The following is a 17,517-nucleotide window of genomic DNA, read 5'->3' as shown; positions in this document are numbered from 1 at the left end:
CACCTTAAAAGGACCATCAACACGTGGCATTAGCTTTGATTTGCGCAAATTAGGAAACCTATCCTTATGCAAATGTAACCAAACAAGATCTCCAGGTGCAAAGACAATATGTTTTCTACCCTTATCTCCAGCAAGTTTATATTTAGCATTCATATGCTCAATGTTGTCCTTAGTTAACTCATGCATTTTTAAGATCAATTCAGCCTGTTGTTTAGCATCAAAATTAACCTTCTCCGAAGATGGAAGAGGCAACAAATCCATGGGTGCACGAGGTAGGAAACCATACACAATTTCAAAAGGGCACATCTTAGTAGTAGAATGCAACGAACGATTATAAGCAAATTCAATATGAGGCAAGCATTCTTCCCACATTTTCTTATTATTCTTCAAAACAGCCCTAAGCATAGTAGACAATGTTCTATTAACTACTTCAGTTTGACCATCCGTTTGGGGGTGACAAGTAGTACTAAAAAGCAGTTTAGTCCCCAACTTAGCCCATAAACATCTCCAAAAGTGGCTAAGAAATTTAGTGTCACGATCTGAAACAATAGTATTTGGCACACCATGCAAGCGGATAATTTCACGAAAGAACAAATCAGCAACATTAACAGCATCTTCGCTTTTATGACATGGTATAAAGTGTGCCATTTTCGAGAATCTATCCACGACAACAAATATGCTATCCCTCCCCTTCTTTGTTCGAGGTAAACCTAAAACAAAGTCCATAGATATATCCTCCCAAGGAACACTAGGCACAGGCAAAGGCATATATAACCCATGAGGATTGAGTCGTGACTTAGCTTTTTGACATGTACTGCAGCGAGCAACAAAACGCTTAACATCCCGTCTCATCTTTGGCCAAAAGAAATGTGTAGCAAGTACGTCCTCCGTCTTCTTCACGCCAAAGTGTCCCATTAATCCTCCTCCATGCGCCTCCTGCAACAACAAAAGACGAACAGAGCTAGTAGGAATGCATAGCTTGTTAGCACGGAACACAAAGCCATCATTAATAACGAACTTGTTCCATGTTCTTCCTTCTTTACAATTCTGCATTACATCTTTAAAATCAGCATCATGCACATATTGATCTTTGATGGTCTCCAAACCAAAAATTTTGAAGTCAAGTTGTGAAAGCATAGTATAGCGACGAGACGAAACATCAACAATAACATTTTCTTTACCCTTCTTGTGTTTAATGACATAAGGGAAAGTCTGAATGAATTCAACCCATTTAGCATGTCTACGATTCAGTTTAGCTTGACTTTTAATATGTTTCTAAGATTCATGATCAGAATGTATAACAAATTCTTTGGGCCATAAATAATGTTGCCATGTCTCTAAAGTCCGAACAAGAGCATATAATTCTTTATCATAAGTAGAATAGTTCAGACTAGGCCCACTCAGTTTTTCAGAAAAGTATGCAACAGGCTTACCATCTTGTAATAACACACCTCCTAATCCAATTCCACTAGCATCACATTCAAGCTCAAAAGTCTTATTAAAGTCGGGAAGTTGGAGTAAAGGAGCATGTATCAACTTATCTTTCAATACCGTGAAGGCTTCTTCCTGTGCGGTACCCCAAACAAAAGGCACATCCTTCTTTATAAGCTCATTGAGAGGTGCAGCAATGGTGCTAAAATCTCTCACAAAACGCCTATAGAAACCAGCGAGTCCAAGAAAACTCTTCACTTGTGTGACCGTTTTGGGCTGCGGCCAACTCTCAATAGCTTCAATCTTGGCTTTATCAACTTCAATTCCCTGTGGAGTAACAACATAGCCAAGAAAAGATACTCGGTCGGTGCAAAAGGTGCACTTCCCAAGGTTACCAAACAAACGTGCATCACGTAGAGCATTAAAAACAACACGTAAATGTTCCAAATGTTCTTCCAAAGATTTGCTATAAATCAGTATATCATCAAAATAGACTACCACAAATCGTCCAATGAAAGCATGTAAAACTTCGTTCATTAGTCTCATGAAAGTACTAGGTGCATTAGTTAACCCAAAAGGCATGACTAACCACTCATATAAACAAAACTTAGTTTTAAATGCTGTTTTCCATTCATCTCCCAATTTCATACGAATTTGATGGTATCCACTATGCAAATCAACTTTGGAGAATATTGTAGAGCCACTCAATTCATCAAGCATACCATCTAGACTAGGAATAGGATGACGATAACGAATAGTAATATTATTAATGCCTCTACAATCAACACACATACGCGACTTACCATCCTTTTTAGGCACTAGTATAATAGGAACATCACAAGGACTAAGAGATTCGCGTATATAACCTTTGTCGAGAAACTCCTGTACTTGACGCATAATCTCATTCATGTCCTCTGGATTGGTACGGTATGGTGCATGGTTGGGTAGCGATGCACCGGGAATTAAGTCAATTTGATGCTCAATCCCTCGAATAGGTGGTAATCCCGGTGGCATGTCTTGTGGGAAGACGTCAGCGAACTCCTGCAAAATGTTAGTGACAGCAGGGGGCAAAGAGGAAGGCACGTCCTTGAATGAAAATAATGCCTCTTTGCACACAAAAGCATAGCAAACAGATTTGCTAGAATCTAGCTCATCAATATCAGATTTGGTGGCAAGTAAACATGCACTTTTCAATTTAATTTCTGAAGCCACAGTAGATGGTTTATTATTAGGCTTCATTTGTTGCTCAAATTCTTTTGCCACAATCTGATTTTCACTCTTATTTTTCTCCTGTTTTGCTTTATTAGCTCTATTAATATCATCTTTCAAAATAGAATCAAGAGTCATAGGAAGCAAAGTAATATTTTTATCCTTATGAACAAGAGTATACTGATTGTTTCTACCATGGTGTACAAATTTTTTTATCAAATTGCCATGGTCTACCAAGTAATAAGGAACATGCTTGCATAGGTACCACATCACAATCAACATAATCAGCATATGTAGCGATACTAAAATGCACACAAACAGTACGTGTTACCTTAACCTTGCCGCTGTTGTTGAACCATTGGATGTAGTAAGGATGTGGATGTGGTCTTGTGGTGAGAGATAGCTTCTCCACCATCTCCATGCTAGCCAAGTTGTTGCAGCTCCCTCCATCTATGATGACGCGAACAGAACGTTCCTTCACAACTCCCTTTGTATGGAACAAATTATGTCTCTGATTTTGCTCAGCTTGTGTGACCTGCACACTCAAAACACGTTGAGCAACTAAACATTCATACCTGTCAGCATCTTCAGCAGCCATGTATTGCGTCTCATGATCAGAATCCTCTCCACCGTGTTCTTCATGTGTAATAAGAGCCAAAGTCTCCTCATCATAGTCACTAGCGGACTCATACCCACCATCCTCAGTAGAAATCATCACACGCTGAGATTGGCATTCTCTCGCAAAATGTCCTCTTCCCTTACAACGACGACAAATAATATCACTTGTGTGCCCTGTTGATGCCATGGAAGAAGAAGAGCTCTGCACAGGTCTAGTAGGTGTGCTCCTAGCAGATAGTGGTGGTTGTGCCTGCTTTCTTGTATCATGGCTGGAGGTGGCACCTGATGGAGGTGCTGGTGGAGTGGAAGTAGAGGATGCACGTGGTGTCCATGATGAAGATTGACCTGTAGAAAAGTTAGTTCACGCCAACGCCTGTCGATCCTGCACTTCACGTTCAGCTTTACAAGCAAGATAGAATAAACGAGTGATATTAGTATACTCCTTATACTCTAGAATGGTTTGAATCTCTCTATTTAATCCACCCATAAAACGTGCAAGCATAGCTTTATTCTCCTCAACAATACCACGTCTAATCATGCCAGTTTGTAATTCCTGATAATATTCTTCAACAGAATTTTTTTTCTTGTCTTAAACGCTGCAATTTTTGAAGTAATTCACGTTGATAATATGGTGGAACCCAACGAGTACGCATAGCAGTTTTCAAAGCAGCCCAAGTAGCTAGAATAGGATATAATCTACAATGTTCAGACCACCAAACACATGCAAAGCTAGTGAAAGCACAAACAGCAGCAGGAACACGTCTCTCCTCAGGATATTGTAAACATGTAAATCGTTGTTCAGTTTCTAACTCCCAAGTAAGATATATATCAAGAACATATCTACCCTCAAATGATGGAATATTCAATTATAGTTTAGGAAGATGGTCATGTACCTCAGGTGGTGGTGCAGCCCTACCGTTGCGATGATATGCATGAGGACGACCTGGTGGTGGTGGTGCTGGTGGTGGCACGTAGTTCTGATTTTGGTCAACCTCATCCTTGTAATGGTCCTCTACCTCTGCAGTAGCAGCAGGAGCGGCAGAAGCATCAACAGCGGCACCAGAAGTTTGCCCAGGGTCAATGGGAACACGCTGTGCTCGTCCCACTTGATTTGGAAAGCGGCGTTGTTGTTGTTGTTGTTGTTGTTGGAGAGGTGCGTTAGGGGCAGCCGGTGGTGGTGGTGGAAGACGCGCGAGCAAGTCATTAAACTTGTTATCGAGCTTTGTTTCAAACGTCTTCTCCATGCCATCTATCTTCTCCATGGCCTCGTCAAATCTGTTTAGCACATCTTGCACCTGTCCCCTCATCATTTGCTGAAATTTATCATGCAACTCCTTATTCGTCAGGTTCTCCCAGTCAGCCTCGTCGGCTTGTGATCCTGCCATGGTTAGCAGCAATAGAAACACACAAGAATATGATCCTACAGACTACTAACAAGAGGTGGTGGTGGATGTCACAAATCCGTCAAGCAAATCTCAGATTCTTACCAGTTCTTACCCAGCAGGAGGCGGTGATCAGCAACCGTTGTAGTCAAAACTCTCAAAGCTTGGATAGAGCGATTACTAGGGAGAGTCAAACGCACGACGTAGATGTATGTGGAGCTGGGAAGGCTTATAATATGGTAGCAAAAAGGGTCAGCAATAATCAATTCGGAGATGCAATGTTGAATAAACGCTCAACGATGATACTGTGCTGGTCCTAGGCTAGACCGTGCTAAAGACGCGAGCCTAGAACACTAACAAAATCACGGCGCTGCACGTAAACAAGGGAGGAGCACTCTCTGAATTTTTTTTCCTTTTTTTCAATTTTTTTTGCACTTTTCCCTCTTTTTTTTGCTCCGCAACAAATTTTTTTGAAAAAGTCTACAAATGGTCTAAAAACTGCCTAGCCAGAATTTTCCAGACTTAGTTTTTTTTTGAGTTTGGAACTATTTTTCTTCTGCGGGTAGCTCAGAATCTCAGGAGTCCTATTCTGTCACGACTTGAAGTATCGCGTGATCCGGAAATCGAAAACAATGCAACAATTACTAGACTCGGACTAGGACTGGTGGCGGAGATGAATCTGGTGGAATCGCGGGCTGGTGGCGGCGATGAATATGGTGGAAATCAGACTGGTGGCGGATATATGTTGCAGGTGGACTCGGATTGGCATGATGGCGGCGAATATGTGGTGGCGTATATGGACTCGGATTGATGGTGAATATGTGGTGGTGAATATGGCAGCGACGATGAAGTTGGTGTGGTGGTGGTATATGGCAGCAGTGATGATGATGATGCGGTGGTGATATATGGCAGTGGCGACGTGACAACCTGTGAACAGAACTCGAAACTCTAAAGGACTAGACGCTAAGACCAGCAACTTGACATGACGATGCAACTGCAAATTCAACAAAGCAAATACAGAAAAGATTATGCAAAGGCTCATATTGGTTCGGATAGGATGAACTAACCCTAAATTTTTTTGGCTTTTTCGTGGACTATAGTTACGAAGAATAGACTCGATCTAAACTACGAAAAGCTGTAAAATCTCACCGAGAAACCTGGAAATCTGATACCACTTGATAGGGGCAAAGTCCCGTCTTTTGATGAGATGGTGCCTATCGTTTTGGAGGAAGTCGACTTTGACGATCCGACTACGAACATGCGAGGACGTCGCGCCTTAGCAATCGCTAAACCAACTCCGAGAGGTTATTGACCACGCCGGAGCACGATCAACCTGACCACGAAGGTCTGTTTCCTGCAGGCAAACGAAGAACAAGCAAGAAACTGAGATTGCAATCTGGATATTGCGAATATAAGATGAAAGCTTTATTGATCAAGGTGGGGTTCTGTGACGTCTTGGTCTGGTCGTTGGACACAAACGAAGTACGCGAAGTTGTAGCTATGATGAACTTTTAATCTAAACAAAACCCAAAGTCTAAACGGTGCCCTAAGGTCTGTATATATGGAGGAAGAGGGGAGGAATTTCGTGGCCCTTGGGGAAGGGGTCCGAAACCAACCCTATCTCTTGTTTCCCCACACATACGGACTCTAAAAACAGCCTATACTTATGTATTTCGAAATTACATGGGCCTGGCCTAATAATAAGGTGACGCAACACCTATAATAGCCTCTGGCGAAGTTTATGAAGTGGCATCTTGTATATTTCGTCCAAGGCTTCATGCACTCATTATGGTGGCTTCAATGTCCTGAAATCATCACTTGTAACTCAGTTCTTCTTCCCCTTGCGCATGCCATCAACTCCATGCTTGTTCTTGCTCCAATGTTCATCACTCTTATCCATGCCAGGCCCTTCATTTGTAAGCAAAACAAATGTATCCAATTTAGGCATCATCATATTCTCATGAACATTAGAATCATTACCAATAAACGAAAGTACCTGATAATTTAATTGGCGTGCGCGAGCTCTAGTAATTGGTCCAGTATAGGTAGTAGTAGGGGTTGTGGGTGTAACAATGGTATTGATGTCCTCATCAAGTTAATCTTCGATATAGTCTCATCCCGCAGTGGCTATCATGCACTGCTCGGGCGAACCGCATTTGCAAGATTCAATGCGGTACCGCATTATGCATACCTCAAGCTCAAGATGTCAGGACCTCGGGGGGTCATCACGGTTAATGGAAACACAGAGCGCTCCCTCCGCACGGAGGAGCACACTGCGGCCCTCGCAGTAGAAGCGCAAAGCAGCCTCTTAAGGCAATCCACTAGTTCGGCGATCAAGGACCCGGACACCTTCAAGCGCGCCCGGAGTAATCGGCAACAAGACCGCCTGGCACGTTCCGAGCTCGCATAGCAATGTGGCCCCCACCCTAGTCCCAGCCAAATGGCAAAATCTGTGCCACGCGTACATAATTACGCATTGAAAATACCATGGGCATAGGTGGGGAGGGGGGCACGACTACGGCACGCCCCAAGACGCGGCTCAACCGCACTAGGGGCTTCTCGCTTTGTTATTTTTCTCTCTTTCAGGACTTTAATCTCTGGAAACCCTGTCCGGCAGTATGATTGCCAAACACATGATGCAGCAACCAAGGAGGCAGAAAGCTACGTCGCACCACGGAACCCTCATGTGGATTACGATAAGGAGTGAAATACTTGCTTTAATGCCATTCCTCAGCTTGCCCTTGGAGGGGACATGTCAAATAGTCCTACTTTTTGCTTATCGCACTACTTGTATCATTTTGCTTTAACACACCTTTTTGAATAAACAATGCATAGCACTAGATTATTATCGCACTCTTTATTCTTCCTTTTTTACATATATATGTTCATTCATGACATCCAGCACCCGTACACTCTGGTACGGCTAATACGCTAGGGGCTTAAGCATACCCCTTATTACGGCGTGAGAAGTCCGAGCACTTTCGACAGTGCAGCACCCCGAACTTATAGCATTATATGCATCAGCTCTGAATCATGTCTTGGGTCAATAGTTGGGTTTGCCCAGCTCCCATGTTTTGGTACCTTACGTTCCGCTCTATCGGCTAAGGTAGCACTGGGAGAACTACTGCGATTGTGCCCCGGTTCAACTGGGCTAAGCAGCTCAGTAGAGAAAGCTAAAACTGACTGTCATGATAAGGCGAGAGACTGGTCGCTGTTCGAGAGGTTTTGAGTCCTTAAAGACTTATGCCGCTTAGAGCGAGGAGTCGGCTTTGTCCGGCTTAAGGCGTGTATAGCGCCCCAAATTCGGCCTTCCGAATACTAGGGGCTTTGCCAAAATTTAAAATTAGAGAATTCTATGGCTAAGTGAGAGTGATAAAGCATCATAGTCCGATTGCCTTGTTCGTTGTGCTGAGCACCTCCCTCGAAGGACCCAAAAATGGGAACAAGAGTGCTCAGGTTTATCCCGAACACCCCAGCACTCATGGCATGGGGGCATAAGCCGACGACTAGCCATCTCTCAGATTTGATAAACAGCCAAACAGAAGGTAATATTTTAAATTCAAATAAGCGTTGCATAGCGCATATGAACAAGTTTTCATAATACAGGATCACACGAGCAAGTTCATTCAAATATTACATCTTTCGCACACTCGTCCGCTACAAGACGGGCACCCTTCAGGACACCCTCATAATACATCTCGGGGTGGCGATGCTCCTTGCCCTGCGGCGGCCCCTCCTTCACCAGCTTCTTGGCATCCATCTTGGCCCAATGCACCTTCGCACGGGCAAAAGCCCAGCGTGCACCTTCGATGCAGACGGGCCGCTTGACGACTTCCAGCCATGGGCAGGCATCCACAAGCCGCCTCACTAGGCCGAAGTAGCTATTGGGAAGGGCGTCGCCAGGCCACATCCGGACTATAAGGCCCCTCATGGCCTGTTCGGCCGCCTTGTGCAGCTCGACCAGTTGCTTCAGCTGGTCGCTCATAGGCATCGGGTGTTCGGTCACTGTATACTGGGACCAGAACAGCTTCTCCGTCGAGCTTCCCTCCTCAGTCTGGTAAAACTTTGCGGCATCCGACATGCTGCGGGGCAAATCTGCGAATGCTCCTGGAGAGCTCCGGACTCGGGTAAGTAACAAGTAATTTACTTTCACATGCTTGCTTTGCATATTGAATGCCTTATCCGCCGCTATCTTCCTCATCGCCTCAATCTCCTGGAGGACCTTTTGGGCTTCAGCTTTGGCATTCTTTGCGCTCTCAAGGGCCGCGGCGAGCTCAGACTCTCGCATCTTCGAGTCAAGCTCCAACGCCTCGTGCTTCGTCACGAGAGCTTGGAGCTCTTGCTGCACCTCGCCCACCCGGGCCTCTTGCTTTTCCCGCTCGGTGCACTCCTGGGCCGCTTTGTTTTCGGCCTCGGACAGCGCTTGCTTCAGGGTCACCACTTCGGTCGTGACCCCTGGCAAATTTATGATGATCCTGTCATTTTGCAATCGCACCTTTTTTGTATATATATATATATATAGACAAGGTATTACTTATCTTTGTTCTCCTCGAGCTGCCTCTTGGCAAGGCCGAGCTCTTTCTCGGACCCCTCGAGGTCCTGCTTTAGTGCGGCGACCTCCGCAGTCAGTGCGGCAGAGGTCAGCAGCGAAGCCTGCATACGCATATAGACATATTTATATTAGACTCCTGCAGATATTATTTGATCCTCTATTCGGCTTTTCTTTGTGAACACGAAACAGAGCATCAGGGGCTACTGTCTATGCGGTAATATTTTTCCTATATTTTAAATACTTACCTCAAAGCCTGTTAGAAGGCTGGCACAGGCTTCAGTCAGTCCGCTCTTGGCGGACTGAACATTTTTGATCACCGCACTCATAATAGTGTGGTGCTCCTCGTCGATGGAAGCGCCGCGAAGCGCTCCCAGCAGGTTGTCCGATGCCTCTGGATGGACAGAGGTCACCGGCACGGGCATCTTACCCCTTTTGGAAGGGGGTCGCCTGCCCGAGTCCGGAACCACTGGAGGTTCCGGCACGGTGCTCGGCTGAGAGTCGAACTTGGAGCCCCCGGGAGCCTTGCTCCCTTTGCTCCTGCACTACAGGAAACAGGTAATTTGCCGTCTGTGAATTACAGACGGCAAAGACCTAAATCCAGACGGCAAAGACTTTGCCGTCAGGAAGTAGACGGCAAACTCAGACGGCAAAGATTAGCCGGCAAAGAATACTTTGCCGTCAGCTTTTTATCAGCAAGACGGCAAAGACTTTGCCGTCATCCAAATTCTATCTTTGCCGTCAAGTTGAATAGTAACATACGGCAAAGAAAACATCTTTGCCGTCTGCTAGGATGTGCCTTTGCCGTCAGCCTCATTCACCCAAGACGGCAAAGAACTTTTTATTATTTATTAAAATAGTGATCAAACAGTGCAGTTCCAGAAGCGCTGGTCAAAGCTACATGGTCTCTCTATTTCGAAAAAAAGCTACTTGGTCAAAGGCGTAGGTAAATTTGTTCGTAGCCATTTCACAACCAACATTATAAGAATCAATGACAAGCGAACGGATTTTACAAGATAGAACAAGTGTATTTACACAGTATATCCATCGTCATCCCTCACTAATGAATCAAAAAACTAACTCTATTTCAATTTTTGAGAAAAAAAGGACGAACTGGGCAACTGCCCTTGCAGCACACACGCCGCCGGGGAGGTTGAGATCCGCGCCGCAGCGCGCAAGGGGCCGGGAGGTGGAGGGCCCGCGGCAGGAAGGAGGAGGATGCCGCGATCGCCTGGCCTTGCTCGCCGCGCCACCGCCCAGCCGCACACACCCGCGTCGGCTGCTGCCGCACGCGCGCCGCCGCCCAGCCGTGCTGGCCCGCACCGGCCGCCGCCCTGGCCCGTGCTCGCCGCTGCCCTCTCTCGCGCCAGCCCGCGCCCGCCGCCCACGCTGGCCGTCGCCCTCGCCTGCGGCTGCCCACTGCATAGCCGCTCCGGCCCGCGCCCGCCGCACAGCAGCGCTGACCGCCTCCCTCGCCTGCGCCAGCCACCCAGACTCGCTGGCTCGCGCCGGCCGCCGCCCTAGACCTGGCGAGGTGGCGGAAGGACGGGCGGGAGGGTGCTGGGCGCGGCGGAGGACGGACTGGCGGGAGGTCGCTAACCGTGGCGTGCCGCTGCTTGGAGACGGGCGGGCGCTGGGCTCAGCGTTCGGCAGCTCGGGGACGCGGGCGGGCATGGCCCGGCGGCCTGTGGCTGCTCGTGGGAGAAGTAGGGAGTAGGGAGCAGGGAGCAGGAGAGAGGAGAGCGCTGGCCGGCGGGGTGCTACTGCTCGGGGAGGTGGAGAGAATCAGAGAAGATGGAGCATGGGGGAGGAGATGGGAATCCTGGGTGGGGCAGGTAGGGTCGTGGCTTGTGGGCTCGTGGGTGGGGGCATGCGTGGGGGTGCATGCGTTCGACGGCATGTGATGTGCGTGTGAGATATTGCCAAGTCATCGATCCGGGTGATTGATCCGCGTGATGTGCTTCTTCTTTGCTGTTTGCGAAAATAAATACAGACTGCAAAAGGATCACTTTGCCGTCTACAAAAAAACACAGACGGTAAAGAATCTTTGCTGTGTGCCAAAACAAACACAGACGGCAAAGATTCTTTGCCGTCTATGATTTTTGTTGCAGACGGCAAAGCGAGCTTTTTGCCGTCTGTATTTATTTTTTCAGACGGCAAAGTTTATTTTACCGTCAGTTTTTCTTTGTCGTCTACTAATGACGGCAAACCCACTCATTGCCGTCTGCCCGACGAAAAGCTGACGGCAAAGACGCCTCCTGACGGCAAATTAGCTGTTTCCCGTAGTGCTGGAGTCCGGAAGGTCGCCTTGAGGCACCTCCGGGACTGTCTCCCCCCGGCTCGGTGCCCCTTGAGACAATACCTCGGCATTGTCCGTAGGGCAAGGGGAGGAGGCGGTCAGAAGTGGATCGCTATCCATATCCGATGAATCCAAGGAGCCATCTGACGAAGATACATCGATACGGGCTTGGGGAGGTCTGCATAATCGTATTCGGCGTTAGGAGAAGCAGTGCGACAAAGGTATGCTATGAGTTACTTTGGTATCTGAATACTTACGACTTCGCCAGGGGCTTGGCCCTGAGCAGCCACTCGTCTTTGCCTTCGGCGGCGGTGGTGGAGCAGTCCGGAAGAAGAGTCCTTCCCTTCTTGGACCCTTCAGCCTCCCCGGTTGGGGTGGCCTTCCTTTTCTTGTCTCCCCTGGCTGGAGGGGGAGAGTCTTCATCTTCCTGCTCCTCATTTTCATGAGAGGAGTGCGTCTTGGAGTTATCGGACGATGAGTCCGATACCACCTAGCGTCGGGAACTCTTTCGGGTTCCCTTGGCCTTCTTCTTGGTCTTCTCCAGCACCTCGTAAGGAGCCGGAGTCTGCATCTCCATCAGGAGAGCATCCGCAGGGTCTTCGGGCAGAGGGGACAGACAGTTAATCTGCTCCGATGTCTCCACCCAGTTCTGTCAAAGGCATGGGAGCTCAGACCCTGCACATGTTTAAGCTATGGGAAATAAATACCCTACCAGATGTACAGAACTTACCGGATTCGCAGCGCGCTTCGCGCTTAGCCCGCGGTCCTCGGTAAGAGAAGGAGGGACCTCGGCGCCCTTGAACAGCACCTTCCAGACGTCTTTATGCGTCGTGTCAAAGAGCTCGCTTAGAGTCTGGTGCTGGGCCGGGTTGAACTCCCATAAGTTGAAATCCCGTTGTTGACACGGGAGGATCCGGCGGAAGAGCATGACCTGGACTATGTTGACAAGCTTGAGTTTCTTGCTTGTCATGTTCCGGATACATTTCTGGAGTCTGTCTAGCTCCACCGATGAACCCCAGGACAGGCCCTTCTCCTTCCAGGAAGTGAGCCGCATGGGGAATCCGGATCCAAACTTGGGGGCCGCCACCCAGTTGGTGTCGCGCGGCTCGATGATGTAGAACCACCCCGATTGCCACCCCTTTATGGTCTCCACGAAGGAACCATCGAGCCATGTAACGTTGGGCATCTTGCCCACCATGGCTCCGCCGCATTCCGCTTGTTGGCCGCCCACCACCTTCGGCTTGATATTGAAGGTCTTTAGCCACAGGCCGAAGTGGGGCCGGATGCGGAGGAAAGCCTCGCACACGACGATGAACGCCGAGATGTTGAGGATGAAGTTCGGGGCCAGATCATGAAAGTCCAGCCCATAATAGAACATGAGGCCACAAACAAATGGATGAAGGGGAAACCCCAGTCCGCGGACGAAGTGGGGGAGGAAGACCACCCTCTCGTGAGGTTCCGGGGAAGGGATGACCTGCCCCGCGGCTGGCAGCCGGTGCGCGATATCCGCGGCTAGGTATCCGGCTCTGCGTAACTTTTTGATGTGCCCCTCCGTGACGGAGGAGGCCATCCACTTGCCTCCCGCTTCGGACATGTTTTGGAGAGAGTTGAGGAGGAGGATGCGGACTTGGGCGCTGGAGCTCGAGTGCGCGAGAATGGATGAACAAGGAGGAAAAATGCATGGCTAGAAGAAGGTGAGATCTTATCCCTTTATAAGGGCGGACTAAACTATGCGCCCCCACTAGCCTGGTAAAACTCGCTTATCCACCAAGCACCGTAATTGATGGCGCGGTTGGGTTACCCACGTCCGTATTGATGAGAATCCCGTAATAAGGGGAACACGATCCCTGCTTTGACAAGACGTGTCAAGGAACCGCCTCGCGTTATGTGCGGGGCTGGTTAAAGGAAAACGGTTCAAATAATTACCGGCCCGTGGCGTGATGTCATGCTACCAAAACGTGTCAGCAGGTTAGATTTGTGGTAATATTATTCTCTCTACGGTGGTATGTGGAACTTATTTTGCAGGGTCGGACACTATCCTTGTATTCAAATTCTTCCGTGGTGTATTCGGGGGAGGAACCCGCCTTACAATGCCGAAGACAACACTGCGCGCCGGACTCATCGTCAATGAAGCCTGGTTCAGGGGCTACTGAGGGAGTCCTGGATAAGGGGGTCTCCGGAAAGCCGGACTATACCCTTTGGCTGGATTGTTGGACTATGAAGAAACAAGATTGAAGACTTTGTCCCGTGTCCGGATGGGACTCTACTTGGCGTGGAAGGCAAGCTAGGCAATACGGATATGTATATCTCCTCCTTTGTAACCGACCTTGTGTAACTCTAGCCTCCTCCGGTGTCTATATAAACCGGAGGGTTTTAGTCCGTAGGACAACAGACAATCATACCATAGGCTAGCTTCTAGGGTTTAGCCACTCCGATCTCGTGGTAGATCAACTCTTGTACTACTCATATTATCAAGAATAATCAAGCAGGACGTAGGGTTTTACCTCCATCAAGAGGGCCCGAACCTGGGTAAAACATCGTGTCCCCTGCCTCCTGTTACCATCCGCCTTAGACGCACAGTTCGGGACCCCCTACCCGAGATCTGCCGGTTTTGACACCGACACTCTCCCTTTAGCGAGCGTCAGCCTCGGCATCGTCAGGAAGGGCACGGAGGATCTCGGCCTTGCTCAGAGGGGAAGTCTCCCCCACCTCTTCCAGAGTCTTCTCCGGGTCCTCGTCTTCTTCCCCGCGAGGCTCGTCAGAAGACACCTCCACCGGTTTCGGTGCCGCGGGGGCTCCCAGGAGCGCCGGCAGCACCAACCCGCGCGCGTCAAAGGTCGGCCTGGAGGCGACGAATTCTTCCTGATCCCTGCGTTGGAACATGGGGACAAAGGCGCTTGGTGGGTACTCCTGATTGTCCCCAACTATGAGGCGCAGGACAGCGGCCAATTCATCGTCAGGCAAGGCCCCTGGCCTCAGGCGGGTCTTATTTCCCTCTTCTTCAAGCTCCCACAAGGGGCGTGCACGCGCCTGGAGTGGGGCTACTCGCAGTGTCAAGAACTCCCTCAGAAGCATGACCCATGTAACCTTCGCCGCCCTAGCGTTGCCCGGCTTCAGGTCGGTCACCATCTGCCCCAACACAGACGATGCGCGCTCATCAGCAAGCTCTGCCCTGGGCCACCCCCCGTGGAGAGAGGGCGTCACCGTTGGTAGCGCCAGACACGGATCGGCGCACTTGGCGTCCATCATGACCCATTTGGATCAAATGTTGTCGGCCCTCTTCCCGGTGCTCGAGATCGAGTTGGCCTTGCCGGATGCGACGAAGTTAGCGCATCCGGAGACGTGACCCTCGCTGACACGGAGGAAGAAGAAATGGCGCAGGAGCGCCACGGACGGCATCACGGCCAGGTTTGCCTCACAGTAGTAGGCAAAGATGGACAGGAGGAGGACAGAGTTGGGATGGAGATGCAACGACTGTAGCCCGTAGTGGTCGAGGACTTCGTAAAAGAAATCAGAGAAGGGAGGAACCAACCCGACGGCGACACTGCTCGAGAAGAAGGGGAAGAAGGTGCTTTCCTCGGGCTCCGGCACGTCTGAGGCAAGCCGGAGCTCGGTCTCCCTCCACTCATTACTTTCCCCGCCGTCAGCGGGCGCACGGAGGCGAGACTCTTCTCCGTGATGGAGGGCGCCTCGAGGGCCGTTTCATACCAAGCCGGCACTGAGGAAGCCTTGGCCTTGCGCGGCGGCATGAATCGCGGCTACGGGGTGAGATTGGGGCGGATCTGGAGATAGCGGTGGCGGAGAGCAAGGAAGGGGATCTGGAGCAAGGCGAAGAAGAAGCAATGAAGGCGAGTGCTGCCTGCGCCAGCCTTTTGTCAAGTCGTGCAGTTGCCGAGGCAGCGTGGGAAAGCGGAGACGCCCACGTCCAATCAACCGCCACGCGTCAACCGAGGCCGCAGGCTTTTGGAGGCCCGCGGTGCTCCGTACTTCACCCTTGGCTTCGCCGCGAAGCCAAGCCCGAGTGCACCTTGGGCCCGGGGGCTACTGTCGGTGTTCTGGGAACGGGGGTCCCCAGACTTGCCTGCCTGCGGTCTGCGGCATGGCTAAGCCAGCGGGTCGTACGACCCATCTTCATCAACAAGGCATCCAAGACCCGCGCGAGGGGCCAAGCCTCGCGAGGCGGATGACACAAGACCTCCTCTGGAGTGGCCTAGTCGGGCAGGATCATGAGGGGCGGAGATAACAAGGCGAGGCAAACCTCACGAGGCTCTTGTGACGTGAGCCATGACGATCGACACCAGGCGGGCGCCAGCGCGTGTAGCGTCCTTGTTTCCTCTTTGGTGCTAAGGAGGCCAGCGCAGGCGAGGAGTACTGAGGCATCAGGCAAAGGTTGCCATATCGGTGCAACAAGACCAAAACCAAAAGGACGGCAAGACGGAGGTCATTGTGGAGCCCAAGACAGCGTCACCACCAGAGCCTTTCGCAGGCGGAGACCACCTTTGTCAGGATAGCTTGTACTAGCTGTCCCCCTTCAAAATTAACCGCCGTTGTTGGCTCCCTCTTCCCGCTCAATATTTGGGAAGAGGACTAGAGCCTCTATAAATAGGACTAGCCACCACCATAGGCAAGGAGAGCCGGAAGATCATCCCCACACACACAAGTTAGCCAAGCACGAGAACACCTCACCCTCAGGAGGCTGTTCTTCCACTTGTATTGTTCATCATCAGCACAAGAGGCAATCCACCACCACACTGGAGTAGGGTATTACACCACAACGGTGGCCCGAACCTGTATAAATCTTGTGTCTTTCTGTGTTGCGAGTTCGTCGAGTTCGTCCGCGAGATTTTAGCGAGCTAGGGCGTAGATCGGTGGGAGGAAAAGACTTCGCGCGCACCCGAGTGTTCGAACCTTAAGGGTTTGCCGGAACCCCACATCCGACAGACACAACTTGTGGCCGACCTCAAGGCAGACAAGAAGAGGAATGAGGGCTCAAGCTCCCACCAATCAATTGGGTTGGACGATGAAGAGGATGATACTGTCGTCGAGAATGGAAGAGTCACCGTGCCAAAGGATAACCGACAAGTCATGGGAAAAAGTGGGAGAAGGCAAGGGCCTCCAAGGACGCTGCGGCTACAAAAATGTCTCCATATGGACGGACATTTTTTTGGGCAAGGAAGAACAAGAAATAGGAGAGGTACAAGATCATGTTGGATGCGCAAAAGGAGAGAATGGATTGGACCGGTAGAGGGTGGAGAAGAAGATGAAAATTGAGAGGGAGAAGATCAAGTTGGAGAAGTAAGAGGCGACGATCAAATGAGAGCTCGAGATGGCCAAGACATTTGGAGAGATTGAGCTTGAGAAGGAGAGGTTGCAACTCGTACTGGAAGCGAAGGATGTGAAGATCATGTTTGCGGACGAAACCCTCTTGGATAAGCATGAAAAGAAGTGAATTGTGCAGAAGAAGAAAATCAGCGACCATAAGGAGTACGAGGCGGCGAGGGGGGCTGCGATAGCAGCGGAGCAGGCGGCAAGGATGCAGCCGGAGAATGCCGCCCGGATGCTGGCGGAGCTTGCAGTCCGGATGCAGGCGAAGCAGGAGACAAGGATGGCCTCAGAGCAAGCCGCATGGATGGTGTCCGGCCAGCAAGCGCGGCATCCGTCAAGCTCGGACATTTATTTCAATTTAGCATGCCCGGATTATTGAACTATGATTTGTTTTGCTTTATTTTAAACTGTTGAATTCAAACAATTATATCATATGATCGATGTGTATGGATTCCATTCATTTGAGGCTCTGCATTTGAGGAATATGAATGTGCGGCAGCCCGAAGGCATCTGCAACATATAAAAGATAGATTTGCTAGTGTCCGAGTTGTAAATGCTCTAAGAACAGCAGGGGCACGGACGGTGACCATGCATGCATGCACGTACGTAGGCGAGAGAGCGAGGTAGAGGTCACATAATGTGTCGCACCGCACCACACGCCTACCTAGTAACTCCGCGAACACAAACAAAAGATCGAACAGAAC

The 17,517-nt window shown here is 49.7% G+C and overlaps 1 pseudogene; it reads right to left on the bottom strand.

The window, feature by feature from the left end:
• Positions 1-14,119: 14,119 nt before the first annotated feature.
• On the bottom strand, positions 14,120-14,887 carry LOC147983029 (uncharacterized; annotated as a pseudogene).
• Between the last annotated feature and the right edge of the window lie 2,630 nt (positions 14,888-17,517).

This window comes from Triticum urartu, chromosome 2A (genome assembly GCF_056163025.1).
Source record: "Triticum urartu cultivar PI428250 chromosome 2A, HENAU_Tu73, whole genome shotgun sequence".
Taxonomy (NCBI): domain Eukaryota; kingdom Viridiplantae; phylum Streptophyta; class Magnoliopsida; order Poales; family Poaceae; genus Triticum; species Triticum urartu.
The sequence above is the reverse complement of the archived record's forward strand: the minus strand, read 5'-3'. Positions and strand labels throughout refer to the sequence as shown.